At 34.9% G+C, this 19,361-nt stretch overlaps 1 pseudogene; it reads left to right on the forward strand.

Annotated features, from left to right (window-relative positions):
- Positions 1-13,433: 13,433 nt before the first annotated feature.
- LOC120251868 lies at positions 13,434-14,645 on the forward strand (annotated as a pseudogene).
- Positions 14,646-19,361: the final 4,716 nt, after the last annotated feature.

Below are 19,361 nucleotides of genomic sequence, written 5' to 3' on the forward strand. Positions count from 1 at the left end.
CCCAATACTTGTCATTTGTCACAGGGTAAGGAAGGGAGGAAGAGAGCCATCCCCCCCAGCTCTCTTGGAAGCTAATCTCATGATAGGCATCCTGCAAAAACAAAGTGGAGATCAACCAACCAAGTTACAAGCAAAGTAGGCATCAAGAGAATGAAGAAAATCAAGACAATGCCAGTGCTAGAGTAATTTCGGAAAAAATTTTCAAGAACTTTGCTTGTAAAAGTAGCCAAAAATTTTACAAATCAAGGAAAACCACTTGATAATTACTAAGCATTCACATAACAACAAAAATCCAAGAAATTCCACCCACAAAAACAAGAAGAACTCAAGGTTTTGAGTGAGAGGTCAAACCCTTGCCCTAGAGTAAGACGAGTGAATCTTAGGTTTGAATCCGGCCAAAAGCTTGCTCAAACTCCAAATTTTTGTCACTAAAATGGAAAAGAGGAGGAGGAGAGCAAAGGTGAAAAACGGTGGAGAAATGAGGGAGAAAAGGTTAGAAGAATGGAGAAGAAGAATGAATAGTAACAGCCTCAAACACCACTTATAAAGCCCTCACTCGGGTAGTCTTGAGGGGCATCCTTGCGACCGCAAGGATGGTCCTCAAGACTCTCTGGATGCGTCCCGAGGGGCATCCTTGCGGCCGCAAGGATGGTCCTCGGGATTTTCCAGATGCATAACTTTTTTTCTCCACACTTTGCACACTTCGTACACTCTGCTACAGAACTGTTCTACAGTAATCCCCGGCTCGGAAATGACGTTTCAATGCCGAATTCATCCTCAATCGTGTCGCCTAGTGCCCAGGGCTTCTACTAGGCCTGAAATGTAAAAATAACCCAATTTAGACCCAAAAGGGCATCGATTCAACAAATACTGTAAAGAATAATACAAAATAAATACATGCGAAATACGCACTTTTAGGTGTTTATCAGGTTTATAGTTTGGTATTTGGGGTTTAGTGTTTAGGGTTTATATGTTTAGGGTTTAGGGTATAGGGTTTAGTATTTTGGGTTTAGGGTTTAATGTGTACGGTTGTTGGTTAAGATAACGAAAGTGATACTCACCCTAATTCTAGTTAATTTACAACTTCAAAACTCAGTAGTTGAAAAGACGTAAGTAATACTACCGAGAGCATAAGCACCATCATAGGGTTTATTGTTTTGGGTTTAATGGTTTATAGTTGGGTGTTTGGGGTTTATAGGTTTAGGGTTTATTGTTTCTTGTTTTAGGGTTTATTGTTTTGTTTTTAATGGTTTATAGTTGGGTTTTTAGGGTTTAGGGTTTAGGGTTTAAGGTTTAGGGTTTAGGGTTTATAGGTTTAGGGTATAGGGTTTAGTATTTTGGGTTTAGGGTTTAATGTTTAGGGTTGCTGGTTAGTATAACGCAAGTGATACTCACCCTAATTCTAGTTAATTTACAACTTGAAAACTCAGTAGTTGAAAAGACGTAAGTAATACTACCGATAGCATAAGTACCGTCATAGGGTTTATTGTTTTGGGTTTAATGGTTTATAGTTGGTTGTTTGGGGTTTAGTGTTTGGGGTTTATAGGTTTAGGGTTTATTGTTTCTTGTTTTAGGGTTTATTGTTTTGGGTTTAATGATTTATAGTTGGGTGTTTAGGGTTTAGTGTTTAGGGTTTAGGGTATAGGGTTTAGTATTTTGGGTTTAGGGTTTAATGTTTAGGTTTTCGGGTTAGTATAACGCAAGTGATACTCACCCTAATTCTAGTTAATTTACAACTTCAAAACTCAGTAGTTGAAAAGACGTAAGTAATACTACCGAGAGTGTTATCACGGTCATGGGGTTTATTGTTTTGGGTTTAATGGTTTTTAGTTGGGTATTTGGGGTTTAGTGTTTATAGGTTTAGGGTTTATTGTTTCTTGTTTTAGGGTTTAGCGTTTAGGGTTTCGGTTTTAGGGTTTAGGATTTAGGGTTTAGGGTTTAGGGTTTCGATTTTAGGGTTTGAGTTTATAGGATAGGGTTTGGGGTTTGGTGATTGGGTTTTAAAGTTTAGGTATTTGGGTTTAGGGTTTACGGTTTAGGGTTAGTATCCCACAAGTGAGACTAACCCTAATTCTACTTAATTTACAACTTCAAAACTCAGTAGTAGAAAAGACGCAAGTAATACTAGTAAGCGCTAGCCTTTAGAGATCCTTTCTTCACGTCTGGCTCTCTCATTCTGGAACCCATACATTGAAAATGGTATGAAGCATAGGTAGAATTATTTTTTCAATGTTAGACATTTTTTAAATAAAAAAATAATAATAATTTTAATGTTTCAAATATTTTCTTACTCTTTTCCCTTCGTGAAACCCTTTTCTTGAGTTCTCTCTTTAAAAATTATTTATATAAAAAATATTTATATAATTTTGTACTATTGATATTTTACAAATTAGTTTATGTCACTTCTTAGCTTCACTTGCCTCCTCTCCTCATCCATCATAATTACTATATGGGTTGATTATTTTACTTTCTCTTTATTTTTTATTTAAAATACTTTAATTTATTATTTTGGTTCATTATTTTATTTTTTTATCTTTTATTTAAAATACTTTAATTTATTATTTTGGTTCATTATGAAAAAAATAAATTATTTTCGATAAAAAATTAAAAAAATTACTATGATGATTGATGTTGAGATTAAAAAAAGTAAAATTAAATTATTTTATTTTTTATTTATAATAAATTAAATTATTTTAAATAAAAAATTAAAAATAAAGTAAAATAATGAACTAAAATAGTAAGCATGATGGATGAGGAGAGGAGGGAATTGAAGTAAAGAAGTATTTTTCTTAAAAGTATTAAGATGTTTTTTAAGTTTAAAGTAAAGATTTTTAATTTTTTACAAACTAAAATAAAAAAAATCATGAAAAAATTACTATGATAATTGATGTTGAGATTCATTTTTTTTTTTTATTTTATCTAAAATTTTAGCCAAACATTTTAATATTTTTTAAAAAATATTTCTTAATAAACTTAATTATTCTAAATAAAAAATAAAAAAAGTAAATGAATGAACAAAAATAATAAATTAAAGTATTTTAAATAAAAAATAAAAAAGTAAAATAATGAACCAAAATAATAAATTAAAATATTTTAAATAAAAAATAAAAATAAAGTTAAATAATGTACCCATATGGTAATCATGATGGATGAGGACTGTACCCATTTAGTAATAAAAATAAAAATAAGTAAAATAAGTAAAAAGTCAAGCTAAGAATTGACATAATTAGGTGATTGCACACTAGTCAAGCATAGTGTAGAAAAGTAAAAATCTTTTCAACAACAATCACTTTAAAGCTAATTAATTAATTAATATATATTATTTTAATATATATGGCATGCAACCTGTTCACGTTTCTGTTATTCTTTCTTTACTTCTTCTGAATAACCACGCTCGTGCATAATACCGTGGAAATAAGGACTTCCGTGCATAATACCGTGCTTCGGAGCACACCCATCGGAATTCACATCTTTTCGTTCATATATATATGTCATTTCTTCAGCATTAATTATTCAATAAGAAAAACTTAAAAATATGATGAAGTTAATCTCGGAAATTTAATATATTGCATTCATCCCAAGGCAAGTAATTTCATAGTTTAATTGATCTTCTTCTTTACTTCTTCTTCTTCTTCTTCAAAGCTTGCAACCCTAATTTTCTTCTTCTTCAAATTGCAACTTCTTCTTGTTCTTCTTGTTCTTCTTCTTCTACTACTACTACTACTACTACTACTACTACTACTACTACTACTACTACTACTACTACTACTACTACTACTACAATGGATATGACAAGTGCAACCCTTTTTGCTTTGTTAGTTGTAATGATTTTTCTCATTGTAGTTTCAATTTTTCGACATTTCGTTCCAGAAGAGGAGAATCAAGGGTTTCCAACACACTCCCCGCCGGTGCCACCACACTCCCCATTGAAGCCGAAGCTACCACACTCGCCATTGAAGCCGAAGCAACCTATCCTTCATTTTCAAAAGTTTTATTTGACTGAAGAGGGTAATTTGGGTTGTATTATAGAACACTAGGTTTAGTGAAGTTTAGTGAAGTTTTTGAAGTTGTTTGTATAGTTTTTGTAATTTTTTCTTTTTGCAAAAAGTTGTTAGGAATGAAAGTTGTTTTGTAGTTGTATGGGTTATCAAGTTTCATAAAAGTTAGTTTTTATCATTTGATGAGAATTACTCATAAGTTTTTAGGGCTTTTTTGTTTTGTTTTTTTGTATGTTTATCCAAGATGAAATTAAAGGAGCAAGCAATTGATATCAGTTAGTTAAGGAGAGATAAGGTTCATATGAAAATATCTTATTAATATGCACTGCATGTGTATTGCTATTTTTGATATCAACTACATGTTTCCTTAATTTATACTCATTGTTGTGTGATTAACATGATCCATTTTTTTCCTGTAAACTTTGTATTTTATACCCTTTTTTTTTCCTTAATTTCCTATCATTCCACACATTGTCTAAAGGACCAAGAAAAAGTACATACATGGTTGAATTTTTTTTTTTTTAGATAAGACAATAATTGGCACCCCGCAAACTCACAAATATAGAGTATTGGGTTTGCAACTGGACTAGCTCCAAGATCACTGTTAAAACTGGCCTAGACCAAGGCTAAATCCAAACAAAGCAAGTTTGCTTGAGAAACATAGACTCATATTAGCCATCTTATATATCTCTAGTTCCTTCACTCTTTTTTCTACAGAATATGTTTAGTTACATGTTTGATTTGCATTTAATATGATATCTAAGCCTGATTACTTTGCTTTGTTTATCTTTCCTTTATCAGCTTGAGTTTTAGAATTGAATTGAGGTAGTTCATATGTTTTGATTTGCGTTTAATATGAGTTAAATATCTAGGCTGGATTATGCACTATATTTATCATCTATACCCACTTATCATCTCTAATCAGCAGGATTAAAATTCCTAATCCTTCATTGTCTTCATTTAGTAAAATTAATTAAGTATTAAGTACAACTTATTAGTTGCCAAGTGGTGCCAGTATATGGTTTACTTTGAAATTTCTAGGTAAGCTGATTTGGACACTTGCTCTATTTTCTTCATCATACCTTACATCACTACATCATCAAGTTCAGAGACATCTCAAACCAAGTTCATTCTTCTTCAGAGGTATATTCCTCCCCTTTCTTCTTCTCTGAATTTTGTATGGAATGAAGAGATTTATTTCAATTTCCATAGTTTTCTTTTCTAACTTGTTGATTAGTGTTTAACTATGATTGAGTGAAGAACATGGGCTATGTCATTGTGATATCATTGCCACCGCTTCTCTTGATTGTGATCCTCGCTCTAGCATGCTTCCTTTGTGGCAGGGCCAAAGGACGTTATGAGATACACCGGCCGACGCAGTTCTATGGCACTCCTGCTCCTCCGGCTCCTCTTCCTGTTATGACCCAAGAAAAAGTTGTACAAGCTTAATGAGATAAAGAACAGAACAATGTTGTAATGTTGAAATTTTCATTGCTTGTAACTCAGGTGATCATATCAGCAATAAATGAATGAATGAATGACTGTATAATTGTGTTCATTCTTGATATGCAGTTAACAGTTCTTGTTTGACATGATTTATGTTTCACAGAAATACACAACTAACTCTGTTCGTAAACCAAATTGCAAAAATCATGTACTATTTAATTTCTTTATCATTATGCAGGGATTTGATTTCTTAATGACCTGATGAGTCTTTTTTTTTTCTGTAAACTATCAGCAATGAATGAAAGTATAATTGTGTCAGTTCTTGATATGCAGTTTGATAATTCTTGATTGCCATGAACTTAGGTTTGGAGGAAATTCACACAGATATTCATGTACCAAATTCCAAAAATTATATACTGTTTCTTTGTCATTGTTCAAGTATATGTTCTCTTAATGAAATAATCTTTTTTTTTATAAACTTTCCATTTCTCATTCCAAGCTCGCAAAGATGGACTATTTTGCTTCATAAAATAGCTATTTTATTAAAAACAAAAAGACAATATAAAGATGTCACAAAAACAACAACACTAAAACTAAACCCAATAAAACACAGATTACATCAAACTGAAACCATTAGAATGAAAGATCTTCATTAACCATCTGGGCAAATCTCTCCCTTGATGAAATAGAGAAAGTGGAGAAGTTGATATACTATGACATGCAAGTTTAACAACACATTGGTTCCAGGTTTTTAGGACTGTGTGGACCAGGCAGCAACAGCAGCAGCAGCAGCTCTCCAATCAGTCATCCCATCATCCTGAAACAAAGAATGAAGAGCCAGGCAGCTAATTAAGATCTGCTTGAATTGAAGCCCATGCCAAGCTGCAACCTGAATGGCCAAAGCCAATCCTTTAATTTTAGCATCCAACTCTGAATTAAGTATAATAAGGCAGCAACCTGACAATAGAATCGAGTTAAGAAAACTAGAATATACATTAAAATCAGCCTCAATCCATGTTCCAAAAACAAAACCATCACGAAACGAAACTGTTTTCCCAGTCAAATTACTAACATCAATCTAGATGGCTTGAGTTCGAGGACACAAATTCAAGAGATGTTCAATTGTTGGGAGCCATTCTAATAGACCACAGAATTAGTTTTAGTCTATTTCTTGGGTATCTTCAACTACGTGAAAACCACAACATACAACAACAGCTTAAAGAATAACAAGTGGGTATGATAAGTGCTTGAGTAGACATATTTCTATATATGTTTTACATGCATTGAGCATCATTTTCACCATGTTTTATGTCTCATATTGTGTATTTGGTGTTCTTTTATGCATATAGATTGTGAATGCCTTGAAGAGTAAAAAGGAAGCAAAGATAGGCTATAAAGACACATTGTTGGGAGTTCTTGTTCAATTCACGGACCAAGACACGAGAGGAGTTCATGAACGTGGAGATGTGTGCCAACTTCCAAGAAGATTCAAGTCAATTCACTAGTTCGAAGGGCACAAAGGCAGCTACATGATAAGTGTCTAATTGTACATATTTTTTTATATGTATTTGTTGCCTCTAGAATGTATTTTTATAAGAATTGATGCCCGTTTTGCTCTTAATCGTGTCTTATTTGCTTTGCAAGACACAAAAACGCCACGTAGGACACAAAGATATAATTTGGGCAAAAAATAGAAGAAAACCAGGTCGCGGTATTGTAGCAATGCTACTATAACATCAACCCTGTAGCAAGGTTACTGTAGCTGCCACTATAGCCCCTGGAGAGTTTCAAGTCAGGAATTGAATCATGGTATACGGCCTCAATGCTGCCCGGTATGGAGCCCCGGATGATCACTGTAGCTATTAAAGAAGATGTTTGTTTGAAGGCATACTGGCTCAATGAGGTACTCATTGAGCCAGTATGGATACTATTCCGAGAGCATTTGTGGAATTTGCCTACCCTAAATAGTGTCAATGAGAGGCTCAATGAGGTCCTCATTAAGCCAGTACACCACCTCAATGAGGTCCTCATTGAGCCAGTATACCACCCTAATGAGGTCCTCATTGAGCCCATTTTGGAGAGTGATTGTGGGGGTATATGAGGACTTTTTGTGAGACTTTTTGAGGACTTCTTGGCAGCCAACACTTGGGGAGAAGAGGAGAAAGGAAGACATCATTTTGGAGAGTGTTTTTTTGGCTTGAGGCTTGGAGAGATCTAGGGCTTGAACTTCAAGGGGAAAGTTTCATCATCAAAGGAGGAGGAGCATTCGGCCTTCCTTATGTTAGAGGAATCGTCATTCTGCTGGCATTCTCCATCCTCATCATCATTCAGACAAGGGAGTGTCATTTATGCATTTACTGTTTGTTTTTGTTGAGTTTGAGATGCTTGTTTGTATGATGGTACACTAGACCCCCAAAGCCACCGGATGTAGGTGAACCTTGGGAGGTTCATCATGTGTTTTGGATTCTTCACTTTTATTTGGAATGCATTGATGTGATTTATGGTTTAGCGCATTGTGTTTTATGGCTAGAACTATTATGTGGAGAAATCCTTAGTTCTTGTTTGAGTTGTACACGTAGACGTGACCTACTCGCGTGTACTAGATCGTTAATGAGGCAATAGGGGTATTTGTTGACCAACATACCGAGAAATTGGATTTAGGTTGCCCCTCCGAGCCATGAGGATGAACTTAGGTTAAGTGTATCCTTGTTGCGCGATCTCCATTCACTTAATACAATCGTAGGAATATGATTAAGGAGAGATCCTTGTCATCATTTCTACGGGATTAGGGTTTAACCGCTGAGAAATTGGGGTTGAACTATTGTTGAGGTCCGTCGGTCTAAATCACCCTTGCTCTTTTATTCTTATGCATCCATACATCATAATGATCCCTCTTGGGAATCCTCATTCCTAGGCCTGTTCTTATCATCATTGCTCTTGTGATTTTCTTGCTCGCCTTGGAATTGTTATACTTGTGTTTCATTAATATTCTTGCATGTATTAGAGTAGTATACCATGCTTAAGTTGTAAGGTTAGAAAGTGAGTGATGGAGGAGTAATCGGAGCTCCTTAGCCCCATGGAATATGATCCTTGGGCTTTTGCACAAGGTATTACTTGGCGACCCCGTACACTTGCGGGTGTTCAACCACTACATCTTCATGTTCCTTTTCTTTGTGAAGATTGCAAGACCTCTCAAAGATACGTCGATAAAAAAAAGTGTTATAGTTTACCACATGGACGTGTGCTCGGCCATGTGGCCTTAAGAGAAGAGTGTTTGGACCGTGATTATGGAGAGTACTTTAGCATTTTACAATAGCGGAATACTGTAGTATTTTGCTGCAGATAACTACTATAGAAGAATTACTATTCATGCGCCTGCATGGAAATTCTACGTGACCGTGTGGAAATTCCTGCAGCCCATGTGGGCGCATGGAAAATCCACATGGGCGCGTGGGGGCACGTGACATACGTGGTCTAAGACCTATAAATAGCCGTTTTGGCCTATTCTTTCTCATCTTTTGTGCGGCTCTTGAGGTGTGAGACGGCTATGGTTTGGAGATGAGGTCTTTGCCAATTTGGAGGGTGTTCTTCACCAACTTTGATAGTTTCCTTCGCCATCGTAGCACTTGGGAAGCCAAGCACTTCTCTTTTCTTTCCATGAGTTTAATGTTTAATTTTGCTTGATGACAAGGAAAGGCTTAAGTGTGGAGGAGTTTGATAAGTGCTTCAGTAGACATATTTCTATATATGTTTTACATGCATGAGCATCATTTTCACCATGGTTTATGTCTCATATTGTGTATTTGGTGCTCTTTTATGCATATAGGTTGTGAATGATTTGAAGAGTAAAAAGGAAGCAAAGATAGGCTATAAAAACACAATGTTGGGAGTTCTTGTTCAATTCAAGGAACAAGACACGAGAGGAGTTCATGAACGTGGAGATATGTGCCAACTACCAAGAAGATTCAAGTCAATTAACTAGTTGGAAGGGCACAAAGGTAGCTACATCTTCATGTTCCTTCTCTTTGTGAAGATTGCAAGACCTCTCAAAGATACATCGATGAAGAAAATTCTTATAGTCTACACATGGATGTGTGCCCGGCCATATGGCCTCAAGAGAAGAGTGTTTGGAACGTGATTATGGAGATTACTGTAGCATTCACACTAGCGAAATACTGTAGCATTTTGCTGCAGTTAAGCGCTGTAGCAAAATTACTGTTCACGCGCCCGCGTGGAAATTCCACACAACCGCATGGAAATTCCTGCAACCCACGTGGGTGCATGGAAAATCCACATAGGCGCATGGGGGCACGTGGTCTATGGCCTATAAATAGTCATTTTGCCCTATTCTTTCTTATCTTCTGTGCGGCTCTTGAGGGGTGAGACGACTAGGGTTTGGAGAGGAAGTCTTTGCTGATTTGGAGGGTGTTCTTCACCAACTTCGATAGTTTTCTTCACTGTCATATCACTTGGGAAGCCACCGCGGACCTAGCTTCGGAGAGGAATCCTTCAAGACGTTGAATTTCCCACCAAGGCCAATCATCACGAATTCAAGGGGGTTTTCTCTAGTAGGTACTTGGGCATGTGAACCCTAGGATCTATTCTTTTGTATTGATTTGCTTTATGTTTCTAGTTAATCCGAGTTGATTTGAGTTTTAATCTTGTGTTCCCATTGCTTGCATGTTTTATTGATCCTTGTCGTTGATTGTATATGCATGATTTGTTACTTTGATGAGAGAGAGGTCTCCATTAGAGGTAGAACTTCATGGTTAAAGAGGGTTGAGAGGGTGAGTCATGAGATAGTGGAGCGTCCCCTTTCCCTTCCGATTGAGTGTTTTCTATCTCTGTATTCCCTAGACTCTATGCAACCATATTTGGTGTGATACGTGAGATTGAGAGATTTCTCCGCCGGGACCTTGTATCGGTTAGGGATCTTTCATCGGGAAATAGGCTTCGATCTATCTTTAGGAATCGGTTTCATTCTAAGGTGTCGTTTGAGCGTATTGCGATCATATGGGGTGTGAGGTGTTGAGATTGGTCGATTTCTCCACCGGGACGTTGTAGGGGACTAGTACCAGTGGCTTGGAGGCAAGGGCCGGTTGTTCTTGGAATACCTCGACTCATTAGACTCGGCTTAGAAGCATTTAGCGAATCTTGAACTTCATGTTAGATCCTAGGGGTAGCATTGCCCGGGTAGCTCATCTTTATTGATTGAGACTCTCCCTCCATTTCACCCTTGCATATTCGTCTCCGGTATTCATTTCTTCGCACATTAGATCACCACACCTTTCCATTTATCATTAGGCTAGGTATCTTCATTCTCCTCCAAACTAGTCTGAACAAAATAAATGGGCTTCAGTTTCAAATACAATCGAATTATATGACAGCAATGCTATCAGAGCAGAACCTTTTAGATCATCAAATCATACATAAATCATATGAACATAATTCAAAATGTTTGTACATAAGATATCAAACTTTCATGTTTATACAACAATGTTTATACATAATGTTTATACACAAGATATCAAACTTTCATGTTTATATAGCAATGTTTATACATAATGCAAGGAGTAACATCTTGAAGAACATCACATATCCACATAACCCTTCATTCAACCAAATGCTTTTTATAGTTGCAAACAAAGAATTATATGGGACATCTTAAAAAAGCAAATAATTAATGATAAACATTAAACAAAAACAATGCATTGTTGAATTCACAAACCTTATCAGAGGTAGAAGCCTCCAAGCTCTCCATATAATCCATCCTCAAGCTTTCTTATGCTGTTATAAATTAATGAAAATATTTATGTGAGATAAAAATTTATGAGCTTACACTTAACTAAAAATGTAAGTGATATTTTTACCTTTTCGTGCTTTAAAATTTTTTTTCTTCTTCTATAATGAAGATCCACAACAACATTATCTTGTGTAAAGTATTGTTGGAGTTTTGATGGGATCTTCAAGGCTCGAACATTGCCTGAACTCATAATATTTTTCTGATCAACTGCTTCATGTTTTCTTTTTTTGGAGAGCGGTGCATGCTCTCTACACAAATATGCCAACAAAAAAGAAGATCACCTACTTGGTCATTAAAAAAATATCAATTAAATGGTTGTCCTGAAAAAATCAACTTACTTTTAGCCGCATCTTTTGATACCTGAAAAGCCTCCTCAGGCATATCATCGACTGGACAATCACCTGTGATATTTCAATAAAAAATCATTAATTATTGGAATGTAATTCGAGTAAACATACAAGATATTGCATCATTCATGGATTACCTGTATCAACAGCCGCTGGGACATCAGTTGAACAAGAATATGTTTCTTGTACAACTTGCTATGTAGGTGTTTCTTCTTCTTCAACTTGACATTTCAATAAAAAAATCAGTAATTATTGGAATATAATTTGAGTAAACATACAAGTTATTGCATCATTCATGGATTACCTGTGCCAACAACTGATGGGACATCAGTTGAACAAGGAGATGTTCCTTGTGCAACTAGCTCTGCAGGTGTTTCTTCTTCTTCTTCTACTTCACTTGTGACATTTCAATAAAAAAATCAGTAATTATTGGAATGTAATTTGAGTAATCATACAAGTTATTACATCATTCATGGATTACCTATATCAACAGCTAATGGGGCATCAGCTAGACAAGGAGATGTTCCTTGTGCAACTGGCTCTACAAGTGTTTCTTCTTCTTCACCTATGACATTTCAATAAAAAAATCAATAATTATTGGAATGTAATTCGAGTAAGCATACAAGTTATTGCATAATTCGTGGATTAACTGCATCAACAACTGATGGGGCATCAGCTGGACAAGGAGATGTTCCTTGTGCAACTGGCTCTGCAGGTGTTTCTTCTTCTTCTTCACCTGTGACATTTCAATAAAAAAATTAATAATTATTGGAATGTAATTCGAGTAAGCATACAAGTTATTGCATCATTCGTGGATTACTTGTAGTAACGTCCTCAGCAGAAGATGGGGGAGGAGATAATTGAATCCCCATCTCGGTAGCCATACGAACCAAACTCCTACCTACCCACTGCTCAAAAAGTGATGAAGTCGAAGATGATACAGTATGGCTGGTGGAGGGACCAGCTGCTCGTGTCACAGGAGAGCGAGGGGATGCTACAGGTGCAGAAGAGACTATCTCAGGATGGGGAGCAGGAGCACCAATGACACGGAAACAGGTCCCGTCGACAGTCCATACAGGCTCAACCAACCTCATAGCTCGGGGCGTGTCGAGGGTGATCGGGGTACTGAGTCCCGCTAACCCAGCTTCCAAGACCCATCCCCTGAATGAGCCGGGTGATGTAATGGCCAGCGAATATAAATGCAACCCTAGGATCAGTCGCCTGATGATGCATAGCAATGGCGATCTGATATCCTAGGTGCAACCGGAACCCATTGACCATGCTAAGGAGATAGTTGAAGTCCTTCCGACTCACCACATCGGTACTATCGCGCTTCCCTGTCAAGATATGACTCAGTAAGTAATGGATGTACCTTAGTGAGGGGGAGCGAAGGCTAGTAGCCTTCGTGCGACGAGGATCATAATCTCCAGAGGTGCTCAAGCGACTCCAGCATGTCTCCATTGGCTCATCTGCTGGCCTCTCAATCAGTAAGGTATTATACTCAGGTGTCTGAGTGAATGCCTCATCATAAAGACCAAAATGGATAGCAAATTTTGTCAGGCTCATCTTATGTATGTTGCCGAATGCCTGAAATTGAATAGTATCATCCCTATGAAAATCGATAAGCCTCCGCTTTAGATCAAAGCTTGCTAAGAAGTCTAGCGTCAACTCTTTATAAGTGGTGTTGATGATGTCAAAGAGTTGAAAACAGGCTTGTTCATCCAATAGTCCATGGACCTCTTCATTTAGTCCCACGTCATCCAATATTTGCCAATCAATCATGTGAAACTCGCCAAACTTCTTGTCGCACAACCGTTTATATCTTGCTTGATGGGATGGATGGGATGGTGAAAATGAAGGACTCGTAGGGGCGGGTTGTGAGCTACACTCTCTCTCCTCACTATCCTAGGCCTATACGCAATAGCCTTCCTCTTAGGCATGATCCTGCGTAAACACAAAATAAACAAGTCAAAATACCTTAGATGAACATTAAAAAGAACTTACCTAATTCGAAAACTTCAACTTAAAGACCAAAACAACTTTTTTGATGATGAGGATTTGATATATAATAGTCCAGTTATATTATTCATACTACATGGTATTTATATTAATTTTCAAACAAATGCTAATTCTATTCAGTATTTCATCCTTAAACCTAATACATAATACGGCATTGTTGATTTGGTAGGAAAGGAGTGCAGAATGCTAAGCCTCGTGTAGTTCTGATTGGGAATCAGATAGTGAAAATTGCATATTGTGCAACAAGAGGTCTTGACTATATCTCCATGAGAAAGTTGAGCCTTCCATTGTTCACAGGGATATAAGATCAAGCAATGTACTTTTGTTCGATGATTATGCTCCCAAAATTGACGATTTTAATCTAACCAACCAGTCACCAGATACTGCTGCCCGCCTACATTCAACCCGTGTTTTAGTGACTTTCAGCTACCATGCACCAGAGTAATATTTTTCAACTATTAAACTTCCAAACTTCCATCAGAATGTATAACTAAATATCTATTTTCACTTATCAACCATCTAATTATTTTCAGGTATGCAATGACTGGACAATTAACTCAGAAAAGTGATGTGTATAGTTTTGATGTTCTTCTTCTGGAGCTTTTGACAGGAAGAAAACCAGTAGATCACACAATGCCAAAGGGACAACAAAGTCTTGTAACTTGGGTGAGTTCTTTTACTCCCTTTAGCTCTTATTCCTTCTATAATTCTTATCAAATATCTTGATTGAAATTGAATTACTAATCTGCAGGCCACTCCAAGGTTAAGTAAAGACAAAGTTAAACGATGTGTTAATCCAAAGCTAAACAATGAATACCCTCCCAAGGTTATTGCTAAGGTATATAAAAATTCAATCTTTATATCAAGTATAGATTGAGATTAAAATTGAAGCTGCTCTAATTTAGCTCTTATTCCAAAATCTTACTAATAACAATGAAAATGTTATGTTAGCTAATACAAAGCATTTTGGCTCTTAACACAGAAACAAAAGATAGTTCATTGTGTGTGGCCCTTGTTTCAGAAATGGGATAATAATAGTGTTTGGTAGGAATTACAGAAAGATTAAGCCTCTTGCCATTAATAAATTTAATGAAGTGTTCAATGTTTAGTATTCAGATAGGGAATAAGGCACAGATTAAACATCTTATTTGCAGATTAAGACAAGAATAACTTATTCCAAATTACTATGCTATTTCTTTCTTTAAATCTAACAGAGATAGGCCGGAAATTGATCTCATTGTTCATCTATTATCATTATGAGATTTCAAATCTAGCCCAAACACTTAAAAGTAGAACATATGAACAATTTAATTCACAACATTGAAAACAATTACCAGACACGATGAGGGCCTTCAGAAAGTCCAGGGTTCGTAGCAAACCGGGCAAACTCAGTGAACTCGGAGACGCGCAACCTTCTCGGTGGCAAACTGGAGAACTCGGACGGGCAAACTCAGTGAACTCGGAGACGCGCAACCTTCTCGGTGGCAAACTAGAGAACATGGAGAGGCATCTTGGCGGCAAACGGGAGAACTCAGAGAGGCTTCTCGGCGGCAAACAGGGAAGTCGATGAGATCGTGTTTGAGAGTGTGCTTAAAATGCCCTTTAAATCCCTAGAAATTTTAGAGAAGGCTGGGGAGGAAAAACATTATTATTATTATAATTATTATTATTATTATTATTTGTTCCTAGGTTCCTTTCTTAGATATAAAAAACTCAAAAAATTATTTAGTTGTAGTTATATTTTTTTAATAAAATCAAATGATGTATATAATATCAAAATATATTATAAATATTAATTTTTTTATAACAATGAAAATATAATTTTCTTTAAATTAGCAAACTACTTTTAATAATATTAGTTTACATTATTTTCATTTACTCTAAATAAAAATAATAATAATAATAAAGGCACATATATATACACATAAGGAACGAAAAGGTGTGAATTCTGAAAGTAATATATATTAATTCATTAATTAGTTTTTGGAATACTATATCCCACTATCTGTTGGATCTCCAAATATTTTTTATTTTTAATTTTTATATTTAGATGTTTAAAAAATAAATAAAAAGTAGCACTTTTCAAATAATTTTGATAATAAGATAAAATCTTGCCAAGAGTTTTTTGCTTTACTCAATTCCATTATGCCTTTCAAATCTTCCAACTCATTGGTAACCATATCAAGGCATTCCGATAATATTTTATTAGCATCTCTTAGCTCTTCTAGTTCACTTTCATTCACATCTTTAGTAATAACATTATAAATATATCTAAAATGCTTTATAGCTGATAAAGCTGCTTCATTTTCAACTGTCTTTTTTGTATATGATTCAATTCCATACTGGTCATGAATTCCACAGTTACCTTCAATTATCACTTTTGCTCAAAAGAATGGTTTATGATCTGGCCCATACTTCTCACATTCAAAGGTTGCTGCTGGCAAATGCAATTTTTCCAAGAGCTCATTAAGTATTAACTTATATTGGATAGTCACAGTAATATGTCCCACATCTTCCATTTTTTCACCTATTACAAAAGAATTATAAACATCATCATGTTGATAAAAGGATAAGAAAAATTAGTATGATAAATCTAAACAGACACAGCCAAATTAACATGTTCGAATGCAACAAATCTTATTTACTAAAATTTTTTAAAAAAAATTTGGAAGTAGTAAGTTGACTTTTTGTAAGCAAGAGAAGCTTACAAGCAAGAGAGGCTTATAAAACTTTATTGTTTGTGAAAGAAATCATGCAACTACATCCTTTTATAGGCAAGAGAGGCTTATAAAACTTTATTAAGCGCATTCCCAAGACAAACTTTTTATATTTTCAATGCTAATATTAAAGCACGGGGGCGCTAACAACTGTGCTGAAAAGCATGGTTAGAAGCCTAGACGTGCTTATGTGCTTATAAAACTTTATTGAGCCCATTCCCAAGACAATTTTTATTTTTACAATAATAATAAGGTTTCTCATGTTTTTAAATTCCCAAGACAAATTTTTACTTTTCCAATAATAATAATGTTTCTCAAATTTTTCAAAAGTTTATTGAGCGCATTCCCAAGACAAACTATTATATTTTCAATGCTAATACTAAAGCACGGGGGCGTTGAGGACTGTACTGACAAGCACAGTTTGAAGGCCAGACGTGCTTATGTGCTTATAAAACTTTATTGAGCCCATTCCCAAGACAGTTTTTATTTTTTCAATAATAATAAAGTTTCTCATGTTTTTGAATTCCCAACACAAGTTTTAACTTTTTCAATAATAATAATGTTTCTCAAATTTTTCAAAAATTTAAAAACTTTATTGAGCCCATTCCCAAGACAGTTTTTATTTTTTCAATAACAATAAGGTTTCTCATGTTTTTGAATTCCCAAGTCAAATTTTTACTTTTTCAATAATAATAATGTTTCTCAAATTTTTCACAAATTTATTGAGCGCATTCCCAAGACAATTTTATATTTTCAATGCTAATACTAAAGCACGGGGGCTCTAAGGACTGTGCTGATAAGCCCAGTTAGAAGCCCAGATGTGCTTATGTACATATAAAACTTTATTGAGCCCATTACCAAGACAGTTTTTATTTTTTCAATAATAATAATGTTTCTCATGTTTTTGAATTCCCAACACAAATTTTTACTTTTTCAATAATAACAATGTTTCTCAAATTTTTAAAAATTTTAAAAACTTTATTGAGCCCATTCACAAGATAGTTTTTATTTTTTCAATAATAATAAGGTTTCTCATGTTTTTGAATTCCAAAGACAAATTTTTACTTTTTCAATAATAATAATGTTTCTCAAAATTTTCAAAAATTTATTGAGCTCATTCCAAAGACAAACTTTTATATATTTAATGCTAATACTAAAGCACGGGGGCTAAGTACCGTGCGTATAAGCAATGGAGTGCTTCCAAGACAGTTTATATTTTTTCAACACTAGTAATGTTTCTCATGTTTTTCAATTCCCAAGAGAGTTTTTTATTTTTTCAATAATAATAACGTTTCTTATGGTTTTTAAATAATTATTGAAAAATTTACATTTTCAATAATAATAATGCAATTACTGTTTTTACTTTTTCAAAAATTTTTCAAAAATTTGAGATTATGAATTTATGAGCTCAAATTTTTGAAAACAATAAAATAATTTCTTAACTGGATTTTTTTTAAAATATATATTATTTTAAAATATATATTATTATTTAAAAAAAACTTGTTCAATTGTTTATATATATTTTTTAAAATATATCATCATCATTATTATTAATAATAATAATAATAATAATAATATTATTATTATTATTATTATTATTATTATTGCTTTATATATTTTTTTTATTTTTAAGTAATAATTGTTGTTGAATCACATTTTTTAGATATTATTATTATTATTAGGGTTTAGGGTTTAGGGTTTAGGTGGGTTTAAGGTTGAGGGTTTAGGGTTTAGGTTTTAGGTTTTCGGGTTTCGGGGTTAGGGTTTAGTTTTTTAGGGTAAGGATTTATTGTTTAGGGTTTAGGGTTAATATAACTCAAGTGATACTAACCCTAATTCTACTTAATTTACAACTTCAAAACTCTGTAGTTGAGAAGACGTAAGTAATACTACCAAGTGCGTAAGCACGGTCGTAACAGGACAATGCTAACAACCGTGCTTATAAGCGCGGTCATAAGCAGGACAGTGCTAGATACTGTGCTTACAAGCACAGTCATAAAGAGGACAGTGCTAACTACTGTGCTTACAAGCACCGTCATAAGTAGGACAGTGCTAACGACCGTGCTTGTAATCATGCTGATAAGTTGGACAGTGGTAACTACCGTGCTTATAAATACGATCCATATAAATTTTTTAGGTCTTATTGTATAAATTTTTTGGATTTAGTGTTTGGGGTTTAGGATTTAGGGTTTAGGTTGTCAGGTTTCGGGTTTAAGGTTTAGGTTTAATGTTTAGTGTTTAAAGTTGTTATAACGCAACTGATACTAGCCCCAACTCGACTTAATTTACAATTTCAAAACTCAGTAGTTGAAAAGACTCAAGTAACCATGTTTGGGGTTTAGGATTTACAGTTTTGGGGTTTTAGGGTTTGGGGTTTATAGCATAAGGTTTTGGGTTTCGAGTTTAGGTTTTCAGGTTTCAGGGTTTAGGGTTTTGGGTTTAGAGATTTAGGGTTTAGGGTTTAGGGTTTCTGATTAAGGGTTTAGGATTTAGGGTTTAGGTTTATGAGTTTAGGGTTATGGGTTATGGGTTATGGGTTAATAGTATATAGTTTTTGTTTTTGGTTTTAGGGTTAATTATTTAGGTTTTTTGGTTTCGGGTTTAGGGTTTAGGTTTTAGTTTTTCGGGTTTCAGGATTAGGGTTTAGGGTTTTGGGTCTAGGGTTTAGGGTTACTATAACTCAATTGATACGAACCCAAATTCTACTTAATTTACAACTTCTATACTCTGTAGTTGAGACGACACAAGTAATACTTCCGACCGCGTAAGCACGGTCATAAGCAGGACAGTGCTATCTACCGTCCTTTTAAGCACGGTCATAAGCAGGACGGTGGTAGATGTTGTGCTTACAAGCACAGTCATAAACAGGACAATGCTAACTATTGTGCTTTCAAGCACTGTTGTAAGCATGGTCTTAAGCAGGACAGTGGTAACTACCGTGTTTATAAACCCGATCCAGCCCTCCTTTTTAAGGTCTTATTGTATAAAGGTTTTGGATTTAGTGTTTGTTGTTTAGGATTTAGGGTTTCGG

The sequence above is a fragment of the Dioscorea cayenensis genome, chromosome 20, assembly GCF_009730915.1.
Source record: "Dioscorea cayenensis subsp. rotundata cultivar TDr96_F1 chromosome 20, TDr96_F1_v2_PseudoChromosome.rev07_lg8_w22 25.fasta, whole genome shotgun sequence".
Lineage (NCBI taxonomy): Eukaryota > Viridiplantae > Streptophyta > Magnoliopsida > Dioscoreales > Dioscoreaceae > Dioscorea > Dioscorea cayenensis.